Raw genomic sequence first — 25,964 nt, forward strand, 5'->3', positions numbered from 1 at the left:
CGCACGCGCTCCTTGTTTGCCGCTAATTTTATTCAATATTTAGAAAGTGTTCCATGATAGCTGCAGAGTTGCCTCAATTACCCGCGCTTCTGTCAGGCTCATAAATTCATTTGGCGCTTGCTCGCTTACAGTTCTAAGCAGTCATTCATTGCTTTGCTTTTATAATAAATTCATTCATTTTGTTGTTTTATTTCAATTGTTTTCATTCTTTAGCAATTAGCTGCACAATATATTTGACAAACTTTATGGGAGCACATCACGACGAACTGTGAATGATTTTGAATGGCGCTCTCAAGATTACAGATGTACCGTATTTACTCATATGAAAAGTTGTACTAGAAAGGTCGCATCCTTTGCTCCGTTCTGGGAAATTTGACCGAAGAATAAGTGTTCTTTTTGCAGAAGAAAGTCAATCCTTAACTTCACGTTCTCAATATCAGCGATATGTAGGAACAGGTCAGAGATCCATTGATTTATATTAAGTTCCAAAACTGTTAAGATGTCTCAGTGATATTTTCAAAAGACAAACATAATGGTCTTGGACTCCCAACATGATTCTGTATCTAATATTAAAAAATGTGCAATATCTGAAAGTGCCAGAATTTATGGAATCCATAGATCCTCAGAACCAAAATAGTCTAATTTATACTTTAAACCTCAAATTCCTTCTCTCTGTTCACGGGCCAAACTGCTCATAATGCAGGGGTCTCTTGAGGACTTCTATAGATATGAGCTAAACTCTCGAACGCATGATTTTGACAGCTTCACGCCTCAGAATATGGTGTAGACCCAAGGAATTACAGTGCAAGACGAGGTCGTTTTCCTTCTCCTAAACTCATCCATATAGATGCTAGATATTTCAATCATAGACATATTGTATATATAAAGATTACCTCCATGACCATTTAAGAAACTGAGTAATAACTGTGAGATTTGTAAACTCCTTCTTGAACACCGTGGAGGCTATGTTTCTAATGTTGGTTCAAGTCATAGCAGAAGTTAGGGAACCTGGATAAAATTAATCGGCTGTTTTTGATGAAAGTTGCGACTTTTTGATCGGTAGACAAACTTAGACCGGTATTGTATGAAGATCTTGATAAGAAAGATGATGATTCCGATTCTAGACTCAAACAAGTCTTATGTTTATAGTTCCAGCTGATCTTTTGTACATACTATGACTCAGATTCCATTATATTCAAGAAATACTTTTCACGAAATCCTTCGGACGAACAGGGTTTTGAACTCCAATCTTAGATCGACATAAAGAGGATGAATGAAATATGAAGTTTCTCAAGAAGACCTTTCTAAAGACCTCAAGTCCCAAAATTCTTGTACGACACCATTCCTATCTCGGTTCTTCTTCATTTAAAACATAACTGGACAATTCTTCATTTCGATAAGTTTAAAAACGAACTTCATCTTCCCTTTTCTTTAGCCACCACTGTACTTAATATAAACGAAATTGAATCAAAACAAAACGAATGCGTAAAAATGAAAATCCACTTCGTGGTACTGCAAGAGCTAGCAAAACATCAACACAAAACAGCAGCCAAAGAGAAACGTACAAAGAAGGTTTGAGCCCAAGGGTGGCTTGTTGTCTAGGAGTCTACTAAATGTGAGAGACAAGGCGACGAGGAGTTAACGACGAGTCGAGTATGTGTCAAATGTTGTAAGCCCAACGGCATTAGGGACAACAGCCAAATAACAAAAACAACTGTAAAACAACAACCACTGCAAAATGTAGCCGAGACTACAAGAGTTGTCAGTTGCCAGAGGCAGTCAGACAGTGAGTCGGCGAAGCTGTCAGCTCTTGGCTGCTGCTGTCAGTTTGTTTGTATCTGTGTGTGTGCTCAGCACCCCAGTCAGCTAGCCACCCTTGAGTCATGCAGTAACAGGCGTAGCAGAAACAACAGCTGCTGCTAAACCAGAAATCGTGACGCGTCGCAAAATTCATTCCGGTACTGCAACGAAGTGGAATAACAACAACATGGCAACAGGAAAAAATGTGAATCGCAATGAAATAAAATAAATATGAAAACAAGAGCTAAAATGTGGTGATGTATGTATAAAATGCGAGTTGTGTAGCACAAGCGAGCACTCAAGCGGTGGTGTTGTCAGCGAGTGGCAAGGACTTGCGGATGCCGTAGGCACAGTGGGTTATGATTGGCAAAAAAGTGCTGAGGGTCCAATAGATGCAAATAATTTAGAAGAGTGAAGTAAATTTGATAAATTGTATAATGGAAATTATAGAATAAATATTATATAAAAACAAGTAAGGTAGGCCTAAATTCGGGTGGAATCGAAAATTATAAATTCTTGAAAAAAAGTGCCTTCTTAATGTTAATTGAAGAAATTCTGTACCCTTATCTATATATGGCGGTTAGAGAAAGATATAAATCGATATTTTCCATCTTTAGAAGAGAGCTACATACCCGAAGAACTATCTTATTAATACTTTGTTTCGATTTGTTGTTGCTTGACGGATCTAAAGTAAAGTCCAACAACTAATAATAGTAGAAATAGCGTTATATGAGGTCTAGGCGTAACTTTGTCCATTTTCGACTTGTACCAGAACTGGACAGACGGTCACGGGTATGTTTTGTATTGAATTTATGTGAAATCGGACAAGTAATATGTGAGATATGAAATTTACCTAAATTGATCGCATCACGGAGTGAAATTATTTTTTCATCTGGTCCGTAGAGTAGCTACTATATAAATTTTCGACCGAATTTCACTTCCTGGCTTTTTTTTAGATTTGGAATAGTACCGTTATATGGATTATGGATAGGAGGACGGACTGATTTTAAGTATTAGTATGCTATCAGTGTTATTAAAAATATTTTTTAATAAAAATTGTTAAAAATATATTTATCTCAATTGATTAAGGTCTTATAAAAAACCATTAGGTGTATAATAAAAACAAGTAGTAATTATTTAAAAAGATAAAAAACAAGTAGAATTCATTTAAAATTTTAATTTTACATATTTTTTAAATTTCAATAAATTTTTCACTTACATAACTCACTGTGCAGCATAAAATATGCGCCTCAATGTTTCCCTATATATGTACATACAATGTGCTTGCTCTTCTTCGCCCGATACGCATTTATACAATTAATCGCGGGATTTGGCACTTTTTCATTCACCTACAAGCGGCCCGTTACGAGCCGAGGGTGCAATGCCACAATGCATTTTTATGAGGCCGCAAGGATAATCGTAAATTCTTTGGGGATGATAACGTGTAAACAGCATGCTGGCCGTGTGAAGACAGCGTAGATATTATGTAGACCAGGTACAGGCATTCCAACATGTTTCATTGCCACTGCGTTTCAATTGTGGCGGATTGCAAGAAATTTCAATTAATTTTCAAATGAAATCACTAAGCCGATCCGATCAGCGAATTTGCACACTAGAGGTTTGTGTTTATGGCTTTGTATGTATTTGTATTTGCCAAAGCATGCGTGTAGGCGCAGCTGCGACACATTGTGTTATACTTATACATATTTTATTGTCAACTCGCCTCATCATTTATGCCATCTCTTTGATTAATATTTGCCATATTTTTGCCGCGTGACCACAGAAAACTGGTCATCAATTGAAGTGTGTTACAAAGCCACAAATTGCAACTGTTTATTTGAAAGCATGCTGCATGCCACAGTCATCTATTCAGTATATACTGCCAGCATTTCTAGCTCATAAAATGATTATGGCATTCACAAGCCAATAACCGCAATGGATGGCATCGAATTCTACAATTCATCGTCTTTATGCTTTCACTATGCCACCATAACTAAACTTGGAAATATTTCTTCGAAGCACCCATGAACGCTTGCGTTTTTATGGCTTGTCATGCAGAATTCTACAATTTTTTTATTACTATTGATTAAATAATAAAGTGTGTGCGAAATGCGTGCAATAGTCATAGCGTTGCCATATCTCTACTTAAGTGACTTCCTTCCGCTTCTTCTTTTCCTTGCTTGCAGCGCAACTCCTCTGGCGGCCCATTGGCAAAATGTATCATTCATGATGTCATCTCATGTCCATACGCAAGTAACGCCAGCTACTAGCCGGTGCCACCAATTCACCGCCAAATTGATTGTGAGTCATAATTTTTGCGTAGCGCTTCTGTTGCCTTGCTAAATTTTTATGTATAAGTCTCTATAAAGCAACATATAGCTTTGCGCATTCACGCAAATTCAATTGAAATGTCTTTTTTTTTTTGTATGTCGTGCAAGTCGGAAGTGACCTCTCGACAAAATATGCGCTTTTATATTGTCATTTGAAGCTGTCGACTACTTTAATTTAATTTTCTACAGGGTGTTGTATGAAGGTGGGTTCGGTTTGTATAGGAACTGATTCACCCTCCGACAATCTTGAGTATATAGCAAAACTTCAGATACCGAGAAGACGTCTTAAACCTTTCGATAGCTGTTAGTTCTTATGAATGATTAAAGCAGTGATAACCAAGACGTTTAAACCATGGTCTTTGTAAAAGAATCTTCTTACACATATGTAGGTCAGGTTAGGTCGAGGTAAAAATAAAGTACCATAATAGGAAATAAGACCAAAAACCTTCATAAAAACAGCTGAAGAAATATTGATGAATATATGAGAAGCTACCAGAGAATTAGTGGCAGTATAACCACATTGTTTTGGCCCACTTAAGATTTCAATTAAACTTCAATCAAGACTAGTCAAACTCTTAACTGAAGATCTCCCGTGAAAATGGAGGAATTTCAGTCAGAGAACTATATTTATTATATATCCTGAACTCCCATGTGGAACTACAAAGCCCGTCTAATTGGTTGATCTTTAGGTCATTTCAATTTGTTTTATTAGCTTTGCCCGAGGTTTCAGCTATAATTGACCACTTAGAGTGTGCTTGGACTTCTCTCGAACCCTAGACATCAAATGAGAAAGTTGGGTTCGGAGAGTTCGTCCAAAATATTCGTATAACCCCGGTCTTTGAGGTTAATATATGAGTATTTAAAGGTATTCTATTCAGTAAGCGGCTTCAGAAAAAGTTGCAGAAAGTTAATATAGTTAGGACCTAATAAAAAAATTACCCCTTTTAGTTATACTTTACCATAGGGGTTATCTGTAATCAAAGCCCATTAGATATAGATATCAGTCTATATAAAATATCATTATCCAATTTAATACAAAATGAGATCATTCAAAAACTAGTCTCGAAAACAAGTCCAAGTCAGGAACTTATTTTGTAAATCTGCTTATCAAGAATTTTTGCTTCTGATTTTTAAACACAGGCATTTCTTACTGAAGTACTGAGAAAAAAATCGTTAAATTGAGTTAAGTTTTCCAAAGTCTGAGGTAATTTATGCTCGTCTTTCCGACGATCTGGCATTTCCATATAGGGTTCTAGGCATACATTTAAGGAACCGCTCTAAATTTATATGTCATTGTCAGTGAATTATTTAGTTTTGGATTGTTCGGGAGTGAAAGCTGAATATTATCATTTTGTAGCATACATTAAGGCGTAGATACCATTGAGCTAAAATCAAAAGCTCAATAGAGTGCGCCAGTTTCTGAAAAATATAACAATATTTGTGGACAATATTGTAATATTTAGTGATTATGAAATATATGATCAAGCAAGTAATATTGCAGTAGTGCCAACCATTTTCTGTACCCTGGATGTATGCTTGTTTCTAGGTATAAATATGTATATACATATGTATATACCTTTTTAATTGCTTTCTAATGCCAGAAAATAATTGGAATTATTTCGATTTTTCGCTTTTATTACTCGCACAACCTTTATTACCCACATAAAATATGCATATTTAAGATGAGTTGGAGTAGACTACTTTTAGGCGCCCGCACCTTATATACTATGTTGCTAATTAACTATACGCCTATCGATTGCTCCAATAACACACTTTTGCTCGAAATAAATTTAAGTATAAATTTTTTACGATTTCCATATAATTAAGTCGCCAACGCGTTATTTAACGAACAAAATGTGAGCTAAGCAAGTAAGGCGGAAGGTGGTGGGCGCTGAAATATGTCACGAAGGCAAAAATAAACGAAAAACAATAATAAAACAAATGAACGGAATAACAAATTGGGAACTTATAACAACGCAGTAGCCAAACTATTAAGAGAGACATAAAATTACTTTTTTGGACTAAAACCTACGACAACACGAAAGGCAAACAAAGGATTCACCAAAAACATATGTTTAGGTGTGTGTGTGGGTGTGTGTGTTTTACAACAAAAACATGACATACTGTTAATAGAACTGTCAAAAAACAATGCTGGCGATGGAACAATAAAGACTGCCAGACGCTGTCGGTCAGTCCAGGCGTACTGTGGCGTCGTCTAAATGTCACACCCACACATATATAAATACAGTTATAGAAATGTGTCAGCACAGAGTTGTGTTGCTGCATGCCTGCGCCTGTTTTGCGGTGGGACGACCACGTGACAGTAGCTTAATGACAAATTTCTCTGGCGGCCCAGTTTGTTGTTGTTATTTTTTGTTACTATTGTTGTTGTTGGCACTTTTGTTATTGATATTCCTGTAGTTGTTGTTGTTTCTCTTGCCGTTATCGTTACTAACTTTTCATACCAATTTCCTATTTTAACTTCCTTTTTTATTGACCTGATGGCATTCAGCGATTTCAATGGTGCTGCGGAAAATAAAATTTATTACTTTGCTGGCTCCACAATGCGGAGTTGCGAACAAAACAACAACAACAACAAAATAAATGAAAAAGTTAAGCTTTCTGCAAAAACAAAGGTCGCGGGTTATGAATTTATGCCTTTGTACTCACACGAAGTGTGTTCAAAAAATAACGGGAATTTTAATATTTCTGAAAAAAAATATTCATTCGTCTCAATTAATGTTATCGCCTTCAAAATAGTCCACAATCGATATTTTGCATTTATGCCAGCGCTCCTTCCTATCATCGAAACACTTCTCAAACTCGATTTCTTGGAATAGCCTTTGGCTCTTTCAGCGATTTCTCGTATTCTGCTTGTAAAACCTCGGCCCTTTAAGATACTCTTTATTTTTGGAAATAGTAAAAAATCATACGGCGCCATGTCTATATATTAACACAAGAAAAACATTTTGACAAATTTAATTTTAAAATTCCTGTTATTTTTTGAACACACCTCCAATGTGTATAAATATGTATTCGTGTGTCTCTTTTTAGATATGTTTATCTATGCGTATGATGACGCATCTGCTTTCAGCTGCCACAATGGCAGTGGGTGTGCACTACGCCCACAATTCCTCGTATCCTATCCTATCTCTCTTCGCCATCAAAATGTATTAGTTCAATTCTTCTTTCCTTGCTCACCCCTCTAAGCTAGTCGACTACTTTTTTTTGTTTTGTTTGCTTCTACCATTCGCTCTGCGATGACTCATTTTGCCGACGCTGCCAAAAATTACACGCACCGCCGTTGAAGTAACAACAGCAACCACCAAACAAGCTGCTGGCAAGTGCCAAGGATATGCGTGCATATCGCTGAGCTGGCGCTAATCCGCGGCGGCATAGCTGATTTCAGAGCAGAACACATGGAGTTGTTTCCCTCTCTTTTTCCGCTTTCTATTTTTTAAATATTCTAGACGTTTGACATTTGTTGTTTTTTTGCACGTTACTGTAGAAAAAAAATCAAAATAAATATAATCAAATTTTCAATATGATTTTCTCTCGCTTTCTCCTTCTCAACACAATATTTCAGCCCTACCAAGCGTATCCTTATTTGATTTTCGCGCATAATAATAATATATGCCAGCATATTTACTAACCCCAGCAAGTAAAAAATGCTACAAAAACAACAGCAACAACATTAAAAATTAACAACAACAATAAAAGTAGTAAAAAACAGCAAAAAATAGTACATATAAACGCACTAACGAAGCCACTTTACCACCAACTTATGCACACTTTCATATTATTTGTGACACAGTTGGCAACCCTAGACAATCTTACAACACACCAATAAACACTAACAGTTAAGGTATTTTCAATAAGGATTCACCGCACATATTTTCTTCATATTCATAAAGCTTTGAAGGGCAGACCTGCTGACGTGCTTGTTACACTGTATGTTGTTATTATTGTTGTTGTTTTTTGTTAAACATATAAACTCAGTATGTCCTTGTTGCCACACTTACATACCTACATACACCAGTGTACAGTTATTTACTTGAGGTTGTGTTGCTTGCCAGTAACTCCGCCGTTTGGCGCCAATTTAATGACACTCAATGTCGCGTGTTATAAAACGATGAGCAGCGATATTCGCATAAAATGGGCGAAATGGAGAAGGATAATAGAAGCACAAGCACAAACGAACACATAAAGGCACAGAGGACTAAAAGGAGCAAGGACAAATATTTCGCTGGAAAGTGGGAGTTACACTACGACACGGAAGTATAATTTCAAATGGAATGAATATTATTGCGCTCATAAATATGTATGTTTGTTAGTTGGAGGATTATTGAGTGGTGTTTTTCGGAGTTATTTGTAGTGAAAAATAATTTCAATATTTATGAAATCCATTAATGGTAATTTTTTCTACAACTTTATGAATATATCAATAAAAAAATGATTGAGTAATCTAGAAAAATACATAAAATATTAAATGAAAACAAATTGTGGAAAGACATTTTTCGATATAAACTGTGAGAAATACTAATGGGTCTCTGAAATCACTTGTTTAGTGATTTCAGTTGTTAAAATTTATGTGAAAGCCAACTTGCATTGGTACTACGAACACTTTCTTCCAAAATTCATGAGAATTTAAAAATCTTTATCCACACACTAACGTTTTATTTCAATTATCTAGTAATGACTAGAGCTTTACGCAAGAAGCTTTCATATGAGCTTTCATCACAAAATGTTTTTTACTGATGCGCTCGAAAGCTCGAGTACTAAAAATCTTTTTACAGCACCAACAAATTTGATTCCTACACTAAAAAGTAGAAAGCTTTCGCAAGAGCTTTCACCACTAAAATTTTATTTTCTACCTCTCCTGAAAACTCGGGTACTTAAAATGTTTCATGTACGCACTATGTAGAAATCACTAGAAAGTAAAATGAGACGAGCTCTCTCGAAAAAAAAACCTTTTTGCAGTACAAACAATGAGTAACTCACTAAAAATTAGGAAGCTTTCAATAGAGCTTTCATCATTAAAAGTTTATTTTCTACTCCTCTTGAAAACTTGGATACTTAAAATCGTTTCACAATACCCACAAAGTATAAATCATAAAAAGTAAGAAGCTTTCACAAGCGCTTTCATTATTTTTATGATTAAAAAATTCGGTAATAATTTTTACTAGCTAAAAACAATTTAAAACCAAAGTATTAAGGCCTTCATATAAATAATAATCCATAAAAGCTACAATATCAAAGCTTTCACCGTTTTGACAAGCTTTTATTGTTATTTTAATCTCATTAATTTTTAGATTTTATGATCTGCAATACTTTTTTAGTTTCAGTACTGCAAAGTGTCATGAAAGCTTTCATCGTATTGGACAGCTTTTCATATAAAATAGCTTTTATAAATTCTGTAGTACTTTTCTTTAACCATATATTGGCATGACTTCACTTTTTACGTTCTTGGACTGGTCCTCCAAACTTCCAACCAATTTCGATAAACACACCAAAACACACAACAAACATCATTTGTCGCATTTGTTCGAAATCAAATATTTATGCACAAATATTAGTCTGAGCCAGTGTTTAGACGTCTACTTATTATTGTTTCATTTCTATTTCTACCTTTCACTTATTTATTTATTATTTGTGACATCAGCAGCAGCATACTTTTTTGTTGTTTTTATGATAATTCCATTTATCATTGCTTTTTGTGTCATACTGTTTTTATTTTTGCTGCCCACACAAAGTGAGCCAGTGACTTAAGTCGCCAGCAAAGTCAATGTTGAAGCATGCCACAAGGCGGGCGACAGTGACGACGGCGGTGGAGTGACGCCAGCGTACACAAATATGAAGAAAACAATAGCGAACAAATGTTACAAAAAGGCAGTCATAAATGCCAAACATACACATGTACACATATATGTGTGTGTATACAGAAGTGTATATAAAAAGCCGTGGTAAATGAGGCAGCGACTTCTGCAGCGCCCATTTCGCTAAAGAGATCAGTCAGCGGCGCACATAAAGAAATAAACCGAAATAAAGATAAAGAGTGTACAAAAAATGGCAATTGCTGAAACCTCAAACCAGCCCGACGGAGGTGGAACAAATTTAACAGCTTTACGAAAACAACAACAACAACAGTAGTAGCAACATAAGCGACATGAGAAGAACAAAGTCAAGAAACGTGCTGGCAGCGTTGAAGCTCATTCAGTTAACCATGAAAAATTCCACATGTTCGCTATGCTTTTGTGAATATGTGTATGTATGTCTGTGTGTAGAGTCTTCAGTTACGCTCTTGTTTTCATTACCAAAAATGTTGTGTACCTCTGCCTGAATGTCAATATGCCGGCACCAAGTAGCATACACTTAGTTAGTACATATGTTGTATATGTTGTTCCAGGCAAGTCACACAACTTTTTCGAAAATTTGTGTTGTTGTTTTTATTAGCACCGTTCGTTTTTCGTTGCTTGTTTATTTTAACATTGTTATCGCAGACGATTTTAGCATGCGAATTCTCTTTACAAAGTGTTGAATTTTAAATGAGTTCGAATCGCGGATTATTTGAAACTTCAGAGCACAGTTAATGTTCCAAAAGTAAATAGTGGTATTCACTATTACGTATAAAGTTTGCTTCAAAAGAAGATCGAGGTGTTTACTAATAAAAGATAGTTAGAGAGATAAGCTCAATAAAAACAAGAAAAAACGTTAACTTCGGCTGTACCGAAGCTAATATACCCTTCACAGGTGCATTTCTTTTAGTAACTATGTGTTGAAGCAAATCTAAAGACGTAAGAAAAAGTAAGTAAAAAAAAGAAAACATTTTACTAATTCTTTTTAGCCGGGTTGTTTGCTAGAAACATTAAGGTTATATAGTTAACCGATCTGAACAATTTCTTCGTAGATTATATTATTACCTTAAGCAGTAATCCATGTCAAATTTCATGAAGGTACCAAGTCAAATGCGAAAATTTTCCATACAAGCCCTTGATTCCGATCGTTCAGTTTGTATGGCAGCTATATGCTATAGTGAACCGATCTGAACAATTTTTTCGGAGATTAAATTATTTCTATGAATAATAACTCACACCAAATTTCGTGAAGATATGTAGTAAAATGCGGAAGTTTTCCATACAAGCCCTTGATTCCGATCGTTCAGTTTGTATGGCAGCTATATGATATAGTGGTCCGATACCGGCAGTTCCGACAAATGAGCAGCTTCTTGAAGAGAAAATAACATCTGCAAAATTTCAAAACGATATCTTATAAACTGAAGGACTAGTTCGTATATATACAGACAGACGGACATGGCTAAATCGACTCAGTTCAACATACTGATCATTTCTATATATACTTTATAGGCTCTCAGACGCTTACTTCTGGTTGTTACAAACTTCGTGACTAACTTAATATCCCTGTTCAGGGAATAAAAATCTATCGAAGCCAATATTAAATATGTAAAGGTCTCGGAAAACCTGATTTTGTCAGCGAACGAAGAACTAGTGTTACAGTTTTTCAAAAATGAAAGATTGCACTTAATTTAAATGAGCCTAACATATATTCTTGTTATAAGATCAAAACCTCCTCATAGAACAGTACCTCAAAGCTTTAAACTCAGTCATCAAAGCTTTCGCGGAAAGAGACAATTTTTCCAACAAAGTTCCCAAAAAACTTATCATCTAACCATTTCTTCTTCACTCATTCTCTGTACTCTAAAGCTGGCTTTAACCAGCTAAAGTATATTCAAGAATATCATAGATCTATAATAGTATCCTTAAACGGAATTTAAACATAAGAATTTTACCAAATGAATAGAGAGAGATATAAGTTCAAAACACAGGTTAAGCGGAAGAATTGATCTACTTTTTAGAGAATTGATGGAGGGTTTCTAGAATATAGATATGACTTAAAAAAAACTAAAAATACTCGTTGCATCCTTTTATTTAGCCGTTCGTATTTTCACCTAAGACATTATAAGGCATTCGAAAATAAACTCCAGGTTTTATAGTAATATATATCAAACATCCGTTGATCCAGCCTTACAATAGGTCGTAGAGAGACTAACTCAAATTGTTATCATTTCCGTTTTTTATGTTATAAGGAGGGTTTGTTTCACCGAACCATTTTTAAAAGCTTTTCACATGATTATGGATTAATACGTCTGACGGTAACTCCAAAATTTTAGAACTTTATATTTTTCGGATAGTTTATCTTTTATCAGAGGAGCTTAGTATTTCTCCATATCGATAAAGTGTTTACCCAACTCAGATGATATCAAATCCATTGACAAAAGAAGTCCTCGCATGAAGGTTTTTCAGAAATTCTTTTTCGTGTGAGTCTAATCTTCATAGACCAAGAACCCCACTAGTAATCGAGAGTATCTAGATAAGTCAGAAATAAATTTTGAAATATGAGAAAATATGATAGTTCGAATAAGAACCCCAAGAATAGTTGTATAATGACCTAAAAGTCGGAGCCAAGCTAGGAAATCTATAGATAGTTTAAAACTCAAGCTTTTACAGGTTTTTATATCTCATCTGACTTGAAACAATCTTAAAAATTAAAGCAGAAGTGAAAAGAAAATTTGTTGAAAAGGTCGCATAAAATATGTACTCGAAAATGGTCTGGGCAAAGAAGAAGCTGCCAGAGTTGCGTATATCATGAGGACTTTTTCATCTACAGTAACATGTGATTTCAATTATAATCGGATAAGTACTTGAATGAAAATCTTCAAAAAGCATAGTAAACGTAGTAAGGCAGCAACGAATACAGCTGCTTACCAGCTTAATAGAATCATGTATAAAATATTCTACAAAGTAGATGTTTTTAGCTACTTAATATTATAATACCTAACCGAATACCTCGGCTTAACAACCTGTAGCCATCAAAGCATATATAAATAAATATACCATATATAACTCTCAATTTTATTAGCCTCGTTTGGCAACTAAAACGAATTAAATTTATTTCATTTCTCATTCGATTCCACTACAACATAAATCTGCAAGCACCCCAAAATATGTATAAATATACAAAATCAATACCTTTCCGCTAACGCGAATTTCGCACAGTGCGGATGGCATCGTAATTACAGGATAATTTCAATTTTCCACGCTATGTAATCCCTGTCATACCCATCCGACGACTGCGACACATCAAAGGGTGAGTTACTTTCTTCTGTGTCTCGCACAAAGGGCGAGCGAACTTCTTAAGAAACTCGAAGGAAATGCAAACTTTTCTATATCTTTGTTCATTTGTATGCATTTGTCCCTGCTTCTTGTCCTTTTCCTTAGGGGTATTAGAGAGAGCGCTTGTCACGTGCATACATGTGCCCTTCAACAATTGGGCTGCGTAATGAGTTTTGCTTCGCTTGCCGAATATCCTTCGTTAGTCCCACACAAAACACTACGCAATATTTCCGGCTTGCCGCTCAGTAAGTAAATATGTACTTTCATGTATGTAAGTATATATTTTATCCCGAATTCTTTTTTGTCTTTTATTACATTTTATTTACACGTTTCTGGTCCTTGTTGCTCGTGCATCAGCCGAGGCTTTAGTTATGCTGGTTTTTGGTTGCCGAACTTTTTGATTATGTTGTCTTGTTTACATGCAACTCCAACTCACTGCTCACGGTTGTTGAAGCGACAGTCGTTTAACAACTTGCCGGCACGTCTGGCTAACGCTGTTTCAGCCGAACTTCGCCCAAACTCTCCGTCATCGCCCAAAAAGTGTGTCTACCGTTGCTGTGCTGTGTTGCGTCTGTGACATTTTGTCGCACATCCTTTGGGAATACCTGTGTTTTTACGCCCCCCAACACGCATACATATGTACATACGAACAGGCAGAGACCGACCGGGTTTTAAAACTTCAAGCGCATCACATGAATTTATTTACTGCATACAACCGGTGGGCATAAATATATATAGACTCATATATATATATATATGTTTGTATGTATGTATATATGTACTTTGTGAGGTTAACAACACTTGCTGCACTCTGCACTTGCTTACTGTTTACCGTTAATTTAATGAGTCTGTATACACCTGTATACCCTTGACGCTACATAAGCGCTCTAACATAGCCTCTTTACACGCTTTCCTGCGCCTTCTGCTTTTGCAATTATTTTTTTCCGTTAACTCTTGCACAATGTTGCTTTAATTCAATCGATTATTGTCACCTTCGTTGCCTCTTCGGTTCTTTGATGGCGCTTACACTACACTTATCACTTATGGCTTTGTGAGTTAAAATTAGATTATATGAGGGTATTGTACAAGCTTTCTTATCCTTTTTGCAATGTATTTTAAATTCTTAAAAGGTATATCATGTGCCACATAATGGATACTCCAAGCTTGTTTAGATTAGTTAGATTTACGTGAAGCTAACCCACCTTTGACAGTGTGTAGATGACGACCATGACGACCCAGTAATAGGCAACAGGCGTTGAAAGTAACATATTAGAGTATCGCCGGTATTTACTCACACCATGGAACCTTCAGGAAATATGTGATAAAAACAACTGAGTACTCTTAGGCGCACTCTCCTCAAAATATGTATATTGTAAAATATGAGTTTGATAAGATCTTTAAGCAATTGACTGGGTTGTAATCCAATACTACTCTCAGAAATTGATACGGAAGCTAATATATGCAAAACTAAAGTTTCGACTTTATGTTTTAAAAAAATGATTTCGAGAAAGTAACTGCCACGGCTGGTTCGAATAAATTCCAGCTGAGAGGACCAATTTTCGAGACAGTGTGTCCTCAATAAACGTTGTTCCGGCGTCTATTATGAATTGGCAAGCCAAACGGAGCATAAATCAAATATTAGGTCTACAACTTTGCTTCCGCCGTTTTCAATTAGATGTCTCTAGGGTCAAGCACTGGTCAATTAAATCGTTTAATATCGATCTTGGACATTTGTGTCATCATTAACCCAACAAAATATTTGTAGAGATCTTTTTGCATCCCAAACTTATTCACAACTGAGAATGTCACTTTTTGAGCCGAATTCTCGACATTTGCGGGAAATTTTGCTTTTCTTTTTAAATTCCAAGAAAAGGGCGGCTGAAGCTCATCGAATGCTTTCGGATACGTACGGTGAGGCTGTCCTAAGTGAAAAAAGCCTTAAATTTACAAAAAAACAAGAAAAAAGGTTAACTTCGGCTGTACCGAAGCTAATATACCCTTCACAGGTGCATTTATTTTAGTAAATACGTGTTTAAGCAAATCTAAAGACGTAAGAAAAAGTAAGTAGAAAAAAAGAAAACATTTTACTAATTCTTTTTAGCCGGGTTGTTTGCTACAAACATTAAGGTTATATACGTAACCGATCTGAACAATTTTTTCGGAGATTAAATTATTACTATGAGCAATAACTTACACCAAATTTCGTGAAGATATGTAGTAAAATGCGGAAGTTTTCCATACAAGCCCTTGATTCCGATCGTTCAGTTTGTATGGCAGCTATATGATACAGTGATCCGATATCGGCAGTTCCGACAAATGAGCAGCTTCTTGAAGAGAAAATAACATCTGCAAATTTTCAAAACGCTATCTTAAAAACTGAAGGACTAGTTCGTATATATACAGACATGCAGACGGACGGACGGACGGACAGACAGACGGACATGGCTAAATCGACTCAGTTCAACATACTGATCATTTATATATATACTTTATAGGGCCTCCGACGCTTCCTTCTGGGTGGCAAACTTAATATACCCTGTTCAGGGTATAAAAACGGCAGAAGCAAAGTTGTAGACCTATAACAGATGTCAAAAAGTCCAAAGCCGAAAAAAGGATTTCTTTATTGAAAACCACACGTCTAAAAAAATATCAAAAAACAATATTTGGGAATATTTAGGGTATCTAGAAACTGCACCAAAATGGACTGAGTATGGGCATTATGATGCCCTCGCTTAATGTATAGACTATGTAACAATACAACGTAACAGACGTAAGCAGAGCTAAAGCTACCTGAAACTTGAAGTAAATTCTGTTTATCCGATAATATTTAAATGCACATGTCTGAATAATTATAGATTAGCATGTAAAATAAGGCTTCACAATCCATACCAGTTAATGTTGTGGTTAAGAGAACTTGACTGATCTAGATTTATACGCTATATGGAAGAGATGATTCATCAGGCATTTATAAATTCAGAAGGTTAGAAAACTATAATCTTCATTTCATAGACCCCTCTTATGATCATATTAATGAATAATGAAAATTAGGGAAATCATTTTTAATTGATTATTTTTTGGTAAATTCGTAGTATAATTCCACGATTATATTATAAGTTATTGTTACGGTCTCTCTGAGAGACTCTATAAAAATATGAACTAGGTTACTTTCAAATATCCTAGTGACAGATGCTAAACATTTGCTAAAGTGACGTCAGCAAACGTTTGATGGTGTCAAATTCAATTGGAATTTGTATTTAGAGAGCAAGAATTGGCAGTAAGGTTGTGTATTTGTGTTAATTTATACTCTTGGAGGTCATTTTAGAAAGGTTTGCGAAATGTTTTGCAAGTCGAAACAGATTACAGTAAATTAAAATATGTATAAAGATTAAAAATTATAAAAAATGAATGTCTCTCTCTCTCTCTCATCCACTTTCAATAAATTATAACAAAATTACATTTTCATTATAATTCACTGTAATTCTATTTTAATTATATTAATGAGTATAAAGTAATGAATATTCACTTACCTCTAATAACTAGAAAATACAGTTTTCAATACACGTTCAAACTACTGAAAAATTCCTCTGTTTGGTTAGGTTTTTTTTCTTTGCAAAAAAATGCTCGAGTCTACAACAGCTTCAATATAAATGCGCAATAAAAGCACTTTTATTACACTAATTGAATGTTACAACTGGCACAAAGACATAAAAAAGGATGAAATTTGAATAACAAAAACAAAAAAATTACGTTTTTACAATAAAAGAGGGACATTTTGTAGCCAACTGTTCCCTTTAAAATATTAACGCAGCGAGTTAAAGAGAAGACGTCTTACATGAATGTTTTATGTAATTGTTGTTGTTGGTATTTACTTTCTTTCTATTTTGTTACACAATAATAAATAATTCAGAGCACTTAAAGTGGCAACAAAGTAAAAGAAAATGAAAAGCTCACTTAAAATTGTGAGTATACAAAAGTTTGTAAAAGGAAAATTAAAACGACATAAACAACAACAATGCCTTAGCAATAAAAAACCCTAAAAAACAAAAAAAAAAACACAAAAACAAAAAAAGAAGAGTAAATAAAATAAAATAAATGAATGGCGACGCGTTGTGCGGCCAATGCCCTGAAGTAACCGCTGCTAGGAAAATTTGTACTTGTTGTTTGCAAAGGATCAACTACAAAGGCAAGCGAGCCACAGAGTGCAGCCAAATGCGAGTACAACAAAGTAGGACGCGACAGAGCGGCCAACAGGCTGGGCTGGCTGACCAGGCTCTGGGCAGAAGGCGCATGCAGTAATTGTATGGGGCGGCATTTATACAGGGTGGCAGGCAAAGGCAAGGCGCGCTTGTAAAGGGTGATTTTTGAAGAGCTTGATAACTTTTTAAAAAAAAAAACGCATAAAATTTGCAAAATCTCATCGGTTCTTTATTTGAAACGTTAGATTGGTTCATGACATTTACTTTTTGAAGATAATTTCATTTAAATGTTGACCGCGGCTGCGTCTTAGGTGGTCCATTCGGAAAGTCCAATTTTGGGCAACTTTTTCGAGCATTTCGGCCGGAATAGCCCGAATTTCTTCGGAAATGTTGTCTTCCAAAGCTGGAATAGTTGCTGGCTTATTTCTGTAGACTTTAGACTTGACGTAGCCCCACAAAAAATAGTCTAAAGGCGTTAAATCGCATGATCTTGGTGGCCAACTTACGGGTCCATTTCTTGAGATGAATTGTTCTCCGAAGTTTTCCCTCAAAATGGCCATAGAATCGCGAGCTGTGTGGCATGTAGCGCCATCTTGTTGAAACCACATGTCAACCAAGTTCAGTTCTTCCATTTTTGGCAACAAAAAGTTTGTTAGCATCGAACGATAGCGATCGCCATTCACCGTAACGTTGCGTCCAACAGCATCTTTGAAAAAATACGGTCCAATGATTCCACCAGCGTACAAACCACACCAAACAGTGCATTTTTCGGGATGCATGGGCAGTTCTTGAACGGCTTCTGGTTGCTCTTCACCCCAAATGCGGCAATTTTGCTTATTTACGTAGCCATTCAACCAGAAATGAGCCTCATCGCTGAACAAAATTTGTCGATAAAAAAGCGGATTTTCTGCCAACTTTTCTAGGGCCCATTCACTGAAAATTCGACGTTGTGGCAGATCGTTTCATCATTCATGATGAAATGTCAAAGCATACTGAGCATCTTTCTCTTTGACACCATGTCTGAAATCCCACGTGATCTGTCAAATACTAATGCATGAAAATCCTAACCTCAAAAAAATCACCCGTTACAAATAAGAACACAAAGCCGAACACAAGCTTGACGCTGCTCACTCATGCTCTGTTTACTTTATCGAATTTTATGCTTTAAGTACAAAGTAAACGAAATTTTGTAATTTATTACATTTTTTCAGTGTGGAGCGGCAATTACTTGCTCGTAAAAAAACTGTGTGCTGGCAATTATGTATGGAAAATCAATATTTAGTTACATGTACAGAGCAAAACATTTATGTGAGTATATATAGCTAAACTACTGTGATGTCATGTGGTTAATTGGTTTGCTTGTGCATATTTTTTCTTCTGAGTTGTGAGCTGTTAGGCGCTTCAAATTATATGGGAAAATCATTATAAAACTATCTAGAGACGAGCAGTATGCAATTAGGTAGAGTTTTTGTGGTTTAACTATATTTTCTTTACTAAACTAAAATAATTTTAAGCTAAACAAGAAAAAACGTTAACTTCGGCTGTACCGAAGCTAATATATCCTTCACAAGTGGATTTCTTTTAGTAACTATGTGTTTAAGCAAATCTAAAGACGTATGAAAAAGTAAGTAAAAAACCAGCCCTTGATTCCGATCGTTCAGTTTGTATGACAGCTATCTGCTATAGTGAACCGATCTGAACAATTTTTTCGGAGATTAAATTATTTCTATGAGCAATAACTCACACCAAATTTCGTAAAGATATGTTGTAAAATGCGGACGTTTTCCATACAAGCCCTTGAATCCGATCGTTCAGTTTGTATGGCAGCTATATGATATAGTCGTTCGATATCGGCAGTTCCGACAAATGAGCAGATTCTTGAAGAGAAAATAACATCTGCAAAATTTCAAAACGATATCTTAAAAACTGAAGGACTAGTTCGTATATATACAGACAGACAGACAGACGGACATGGCTAAATCGACTCAGTTCTACATTTATATATATACTTTATAGGGCCTCCCACACTTCATTTTGGGTGTTACAAACTTCGTGACAAACTTAATATACCCTGTTCAGGGTCTAAATATGGACTTTTAAATACTTTATTTATACTTTTTGTCGATTTATAGGATTTTTCATTTTAGACTGGATCAATATTTGTCTAATATTTATTTAACACACAACTTTAATGAATTTATAATGTCATTAAGTATGTATTTTAATTTATTTTATTAAACTTTGTAAATTCTATTTTTTTTCTTTTACATATCAATATTCTTATTTTCGTTTAATTTTTAAATTATATTATTTATATTTAATTATATTTAATTTTAATTTGTTAAAATAGCGAAAATTTTAATGATTATTATTTTTTTATTATTTTTAATTTAATTTTTTATTATTTTATTTCGTTATTTTAATACTTTTTTTTCAATTTTCTAATTTGAATAAATTTTTTTATTTATTTGTATTTTATAATTTGTGGACCTATTTTAATATAATTTAATTTTAATTTTAATTTTAATTTTAATTTTAATTTTAATTTTAATTTTAATTTTAATTTTAATTCTAATTTTAATTTCAATTTTAATTTTAATTTTAATTTTAATTTTAATTTTAGTTTTATTTTAATTTTAATATTTTAATTTTAATTTTAATTTTAATTTCAATTTTAATTTTAATTTTAATATTTTAATTTTAATTTTAATTTTAATTTTAATTTTTTTTTTAATTTTATTTTATTTTCATTTATTTTATTTATCTTATTTATTATTTTTAATATTTTTTTTAATAAAATTATTAATTTTCATCAATTTATTTTATTTAATTTTTTAATTTAGTTTATTTTTTCTTTAATTTTTCCTAATTAGTTTTATTTTGATTTTTTGAAATTCAGTGATTATTGTTTCCTCCTACTTATGATCCTTATCGCATACTTTACATTAACCTCCTCTGCTCCCTGTTGCTTTCTCTTTATTTATTTTCAATCAATCGCAACACAAATATTTAGCAAACATATTTTGATTGCAAATTATTTTCCAAATGAGCGCATACAAATGCCTTGCCACCATACCACCAGCGCAGCGAAAATGTGAAATATGCCCCTTTTGCAACCACCACATGCAACACACAACAACAACAATAATATTTATAAAAAAAAATTAAGGCAAGGGAAACAAAGGTGAAACGTTTGCGCTCGTTTAAGCGATTGTTGCAGGAATTTCACACAAAAATGCGCATTTAAGTGGCTGTGAAGCATTCAGCGCGACGCTGACGACGCTTCCGTCTGCCTTTATCCGTTTCCTTTGAGAAGACACATCCACATGTATGAGCTGCATATCCTCCTACAAGGAACTTCACTACATATTTACATATGTAGTTATACATGTGTGTGATTTACAGTTACTTTCAACAACAACAACACATTAGCCAAAAAAATAAGAATGTAAACAACTCCTGTAAGCAAATCCTTTCACAAAGCAGTTTTGTATAAAAAATTAGAAGTCAAAAAGCTTTAGGCTCCACGCTGCCGCTTGGCAGTTGACAGGTCAGAGTCAGAGGCGCCTGGCGTTGTGACCTTCATTGTGAAGTATGGGAAGCGACGGCGTCTTCTCTTTACTCGCAGTCCGAGTTTTTGTTGTTGTTTTTAGTACGCTGGCTTGGAGTTTAACACAAACAAACACACAGAAGCACGAAAAATACACTTTTTTCACTGCTTTTGCGCTTTCTTTGACCACTTTGTGCCACACCGAAAGCCAATTATCCGAAACCACAGTTGAAAAACACACAAAATTTCGAAGACTTCAATATGCACTGAGCGTTTTTTAATTCAACATTTTGCATTTACACTTTTCTCCAAATTCTTTTTTCGTACTCAGCGTAGTCAAAACTTTTCACTATTAACACTCACACTCAAATACCCATGTACATACATGTATATACTTAATTTATGGTTGTAGTTGTTGCTACATATACTTCAAGTATTGTAAGATTTTTCACTACGTTTTCAGTTAAATCAGTTAAATTCAGCGTAAGAGCGCGCGCGCGTCCGTTTCGTATCGAAGTCGGTGTTGAATTGAATTCGCAGCAAACACTGAAGACGTCACTCACGAAAATCCAACCAGCCAGCGGCTCGGCTCTCTCTTTGTAGGGTTGGCGCGGTGGTAGGGAGGTTGGGGCTTTTAACTGGCTTCGACAGTGGTTTGTACGTCTGTGTTTGTGTGGCAAAATCAACCACTGTACAGCAATAGCAACAACAACACAACAAACGCATGCGCTTACCATTTTCAATGGAACGTTGTGGCAATGAAATGCGAGAGAGTGATGATTGCTTGAAAATTTACTTTTACTCTTGTGTACCCTGTAAAAATTAAAAATATGTTTTTTATAATAATATATATGGCTGAAAACAAAATATTACGCTTAAGATTGATAATTGTACTATATTTTTAAATTTTTTTTTTTTAAATTTGGATAACTGTACTCAAATAATTAAAAAAAAAATTAGAAAGCATTGACTCGGTAACACCCAGTTCTTAATTTTGGAGTTCATGCCTTTGGTCACACCCTGTAGCTCTGTTTAACAAGCATTAAAACCGGTGAGGTATTGCCATACAAATTTTTGTGAATAACCGGAAATTGATAAGTAAATTTATTTAAAAAACAGTTAGAAGAATAAGATAATGAACGTTGACTGCTTTAAGTATAAGACTGGTAGTCTAAAAGACAAATATTTCAAATTTGACAGATTAAGAATCAGTTCAAAATTTAAACAAGGTTTTTATACAGCCAAATTAATTGATCAATTAAAAATTTGACTGTGAAACTCTTTTTTGCCTTTTACACTGCCGGCTACTCGATAACCGATCAGTTATACATTTTTGTTTTTACTTTTCATAAGAAGTTGGTAAGTTTCAACAGCTGATTAATATTTTTAGCAGCGACATCTACCATAGCTTTTCTTTTATCAAAAAATGCAGCCAATCGCAAAAAAAGAACATATATCGTACGTCTTTGTTGCAGAGTTGCATTTGATTTTCAAGTCGATTAAAATTCAATTAAAAATAAATGTAGATTTTATTTTGTATGGTAAATCCATCTGAATAAGCGTTTTAATCGAGCAGAGGCTGGTTGCCTGGTTAGCTCCTGTCTAAAAACGCTATTAGTGAGTTCAGTTTTATATCCAATAATGTAATAAATTGCAGACTTCACGGACGGACCACATTGAGCAGTCTGAAGTCAAAATTAAAGTCCCACAGACGACCTTCTCTTGTTAAGTCTTTTTATGGAGCTTGGAATATAGGTTTTGCAGTCTAATTGATTTTGGTATAGAATTTGAAGATATTCTGACTCTGTTGGGGTTGATAGAAAACAAACAATGCTACAGGACAGCCGTTTCCACAACAAACGGTTCGACTTAAATGGAACGGGCCGTATTGTAGCGATTTTCCAACTTTACGATATCATTTTCTAAAATGGTTAATTTTTTGCTTCAAACTTGCAACATTTTCGAAGAACTCTTAATTGATCGATCAGTACCCTATCCATTGAATATTTTCTTGAGGTCGGAGAACAGAATAGAACAACGCTGAAGCTCAGAAACCCCAAATAAATGTTGCCATTGATTTGAAACAACCCTCAACCACATACACATCATCAATAGTGGTCTCGCAAGGTTCCCACTTCGCTTAAAACTTTCATTAACTTAAAATATCGTGAAAGATGTTTCGGAATAAAAATACTGGTCCGTTTCGGTTACGTAGAACCGACTATCGTAGGAAAATTATTTGTCACTTTTACTGTTATATGATTCCTAGTTTCTAAAAAAAGATAGATATAATAGACTGATTATAGAGGTATGCTCTGCGATCTGTAGTCTATTGTGTTCTCCCGATATCTACATCAACTCCATTAATCCCAACACTCTAATGATGCTAGGAGTAAGGGATTCGATGCACCCCTCAATTGGGTTGCTACTTCCCACAATTATCTTGCTCCTGTGAAGTGCTACACATTCTAATTGTGGGTGTAGGGAGAGTTTCAGCCTCCATGTCACAGAAGCGGCAGGTTTCTGATGAGACCAAGTCCCGGTTGCGTAGATGTTTCCTGAGCTTATATAGTCCCACCAGTATTCTTAGTTCTTCTTCGGCGTTTTGCTTGGCGTAGAACCGCTGCCGACAGTGATCCTCTCCGTCTCTCTTATCCTCCGTCCGGAACATCTACCTGATTGTATGAAAAAGAGAGATAGTAATTAAGTAATCAAATTTGTCCATTGTGTGGGCCTCTTCGTGGTACATCTAGGTTATTCAGAGTTTGATTTGAAAAACGATAAAATAATGAAAATATCATAATAGTTAAAAGCAAAAGCCTTTCTAAAAACTTTCTATTTTTTACTGCAAATTTTCAGCAGTAAGTTTTTGCTTTCAGAAATACAATGAAGTACATAAATATATGCATATGTATAATATCTAAAATAGTTACTGTTATATTTTATAGATACATTCTTTTGTACATATTCAAGCATATATGTATGTAAATTTAATCGTTGTTCTATGCAGATAAATAACCACTTTAACACGTTACAATACAAACACGTGACAAAGAAATATGGCAAAAGCCTAACTCTTGTTGGCAGCAAGCAATTGTTAACTTCCTTGAACAACAAAAGGATAACACAATTGCAAATTTAGGCTTATGTATGTACCTACATATCTATATAAAGACACATAGCATTGCAGTGAAGTATAAATATTCAAAGCCACAAAGTATGGCAACGTTCCAAAAAGAAGGGCATTCATATGCAGTTAGTTTGTTATATATGTAACTACACAAATGAATATCAATATATATCTATACATAAGAGTAGGATATGCATATATGCGACAAAAAAAATACAATTGGAGTGAATAAAACGAATTGAGACTGCTGGAAGAGCTTTCACTAAAGCTTTTTGTATTTTTTAAATAATTTTTGGTCTGAAAAAGTAATTATAATAAAATAAATAAAAATAGAAGAGTTATGTGAATTAAAATCATATCTAATATTTTTCTATATTTTATAAAATATTTTTTTTTTTTAACAAGCTTTCAATAGAGCTTTTGCATTTTTCATACATTTTTGACTGAAAAAGAAATATTAATAAATGACAAATATAAAAGTATCATAAATTTTCAAAATTTTGAATTTGCAATATTATTTATTAGGTCTACAACTTTGCTTCCGCCGTTTTCCAATAGATGTCTCTAGGGTCAAGCACTGGTCGATTAAATCGATTTTTTTTATATCGATCTTAGACATTTGTGTCAACATTAACCCTTAAAGAATTTTCTAACTTATTTTCAGAATTTAGAATTGTCATAATTATTTTATATTTTTTAAATTTAGAATTATTTTATAAGCATACAAAGTATTCCATCCCTCCTTCTGACTTCACAAAATTTCATCCCTGCAATATTCCTACAGGGTATTTTACTCAACACACAAACATATGAACATACATAAATATTTATATGTATGTAAGTCCGTTTTATTGACTTTCATACGAAATTCCAGCATCAACTTAAGTGTATGTTATTAAAGAAATTAAAATATATGTACCGCGTATGTGTTTGTATTTGTATATGTAATCATTAGTCCTTGCACACAAGTGCCAATTTCATAATCGCTTTTGTATTTCACAATTTGCTGGTTATGTATTTCGACTAAACGCTCGTTGTGTTTTGGAATTTATTCAAAAACGTGTGCAAATTGCTGGCGCCAATGCAAGAGGAAAAGTAAAAAAAGAGGGTAAAAAAATTGTAAAAAAAGTGGGCTTCACAGCAAAACGATTACATAATGAAATGAAAATTATGTGCGAAAAACTGAAATAGGGGAATTGCCCGTAAGTAAGGCGCTGTCTACACTTTGAGCTCAATTAGTGGACATAACATCAATTTTAGTGGACTCAATTTTAATGCATTACTATACTGTGGAGCCACAATTTTATCTATAATATATGTATATCTATATGCCGATCCCTTACGGAACACCTTCAACCAGATAAATGTTTATAAGTCAAAACAACAATAGAACTAGGTCCTATGATATGTCCAGACCCATATATAATCTAAATTTGTATTCTGAAAGTTATGGTCATATTTATTAGCCTAAAATATGGAATCTTTCAATAGACGATTTTTAGCTGATATATAGGAGATAAGGTAGGACAGAATCCTCGGAATCTCATATAAGGATCAACATATATCTGTATAAAACTATATATATACTAATCGGAGATAGTTTTATAGAATGTGTCGGTCAATTGATATTCTCGAAACATGATCAGTTTTGATAAAAATTTCGACTTCGTTTAAAGGAATATACTGGATTGACTACACATCTGATCAATACATGTAGATCCTGGTCTAAAACATTGTTCCAATCATTTGAGTTTTCGAGAAAGCTTT

The 25,964-nt window shown here is 34.3% G+C and overlaps 1 protein-coding gene across 3 annotated transcripts in view; it reads right to left on the reverse strand.

The window, feature by feature from the left end:
• The window catches only part of LOC105210268 (protein unzipped), a 92,862-nt gene extending 71,248 nt beyond the window's left edge, over positions 1–21,614 (reverse strand). For 2 of the 3 annotated variants that reach the window (XM_054234850.1, XM_011181089.3), the window contains exons 1-2: positions 21,453–21,614; positions 16,849–17,012 (exon numbers count right to left, since the gene is read on the reverse strand). The gene's annotated coding sequence lies outside the window, so the exon portion shown is untranslated. Of the gene's footprint in view, positions 1–16,848; positions 17,013–21,430 lie in introns of all 3 variants that reach the window. The other variant, XM_011181090.3, reaches the window with a different exon arrangement.
• Between the last annotated feature and the right edge of the window lie 4,350 nt (positions 21,615–25,964).

This window comes from Zeugodacus cucurbitae, chromosome 6, assembly GCF_028554725.1.
Source record: "Zeugodacus cucurbitae isolate PBARC_wt_2022May chromosome 6, idZeuCucr1.2, whole genome shotgun sequence".
In the NCBI taxonomy this organism is placed as follows: Eukaryota; Metazoa; Arthropoda; class Insecta; order Diptera; family Tephritidae; genus Zeugodacus; species Zeugodacus cucurbitae.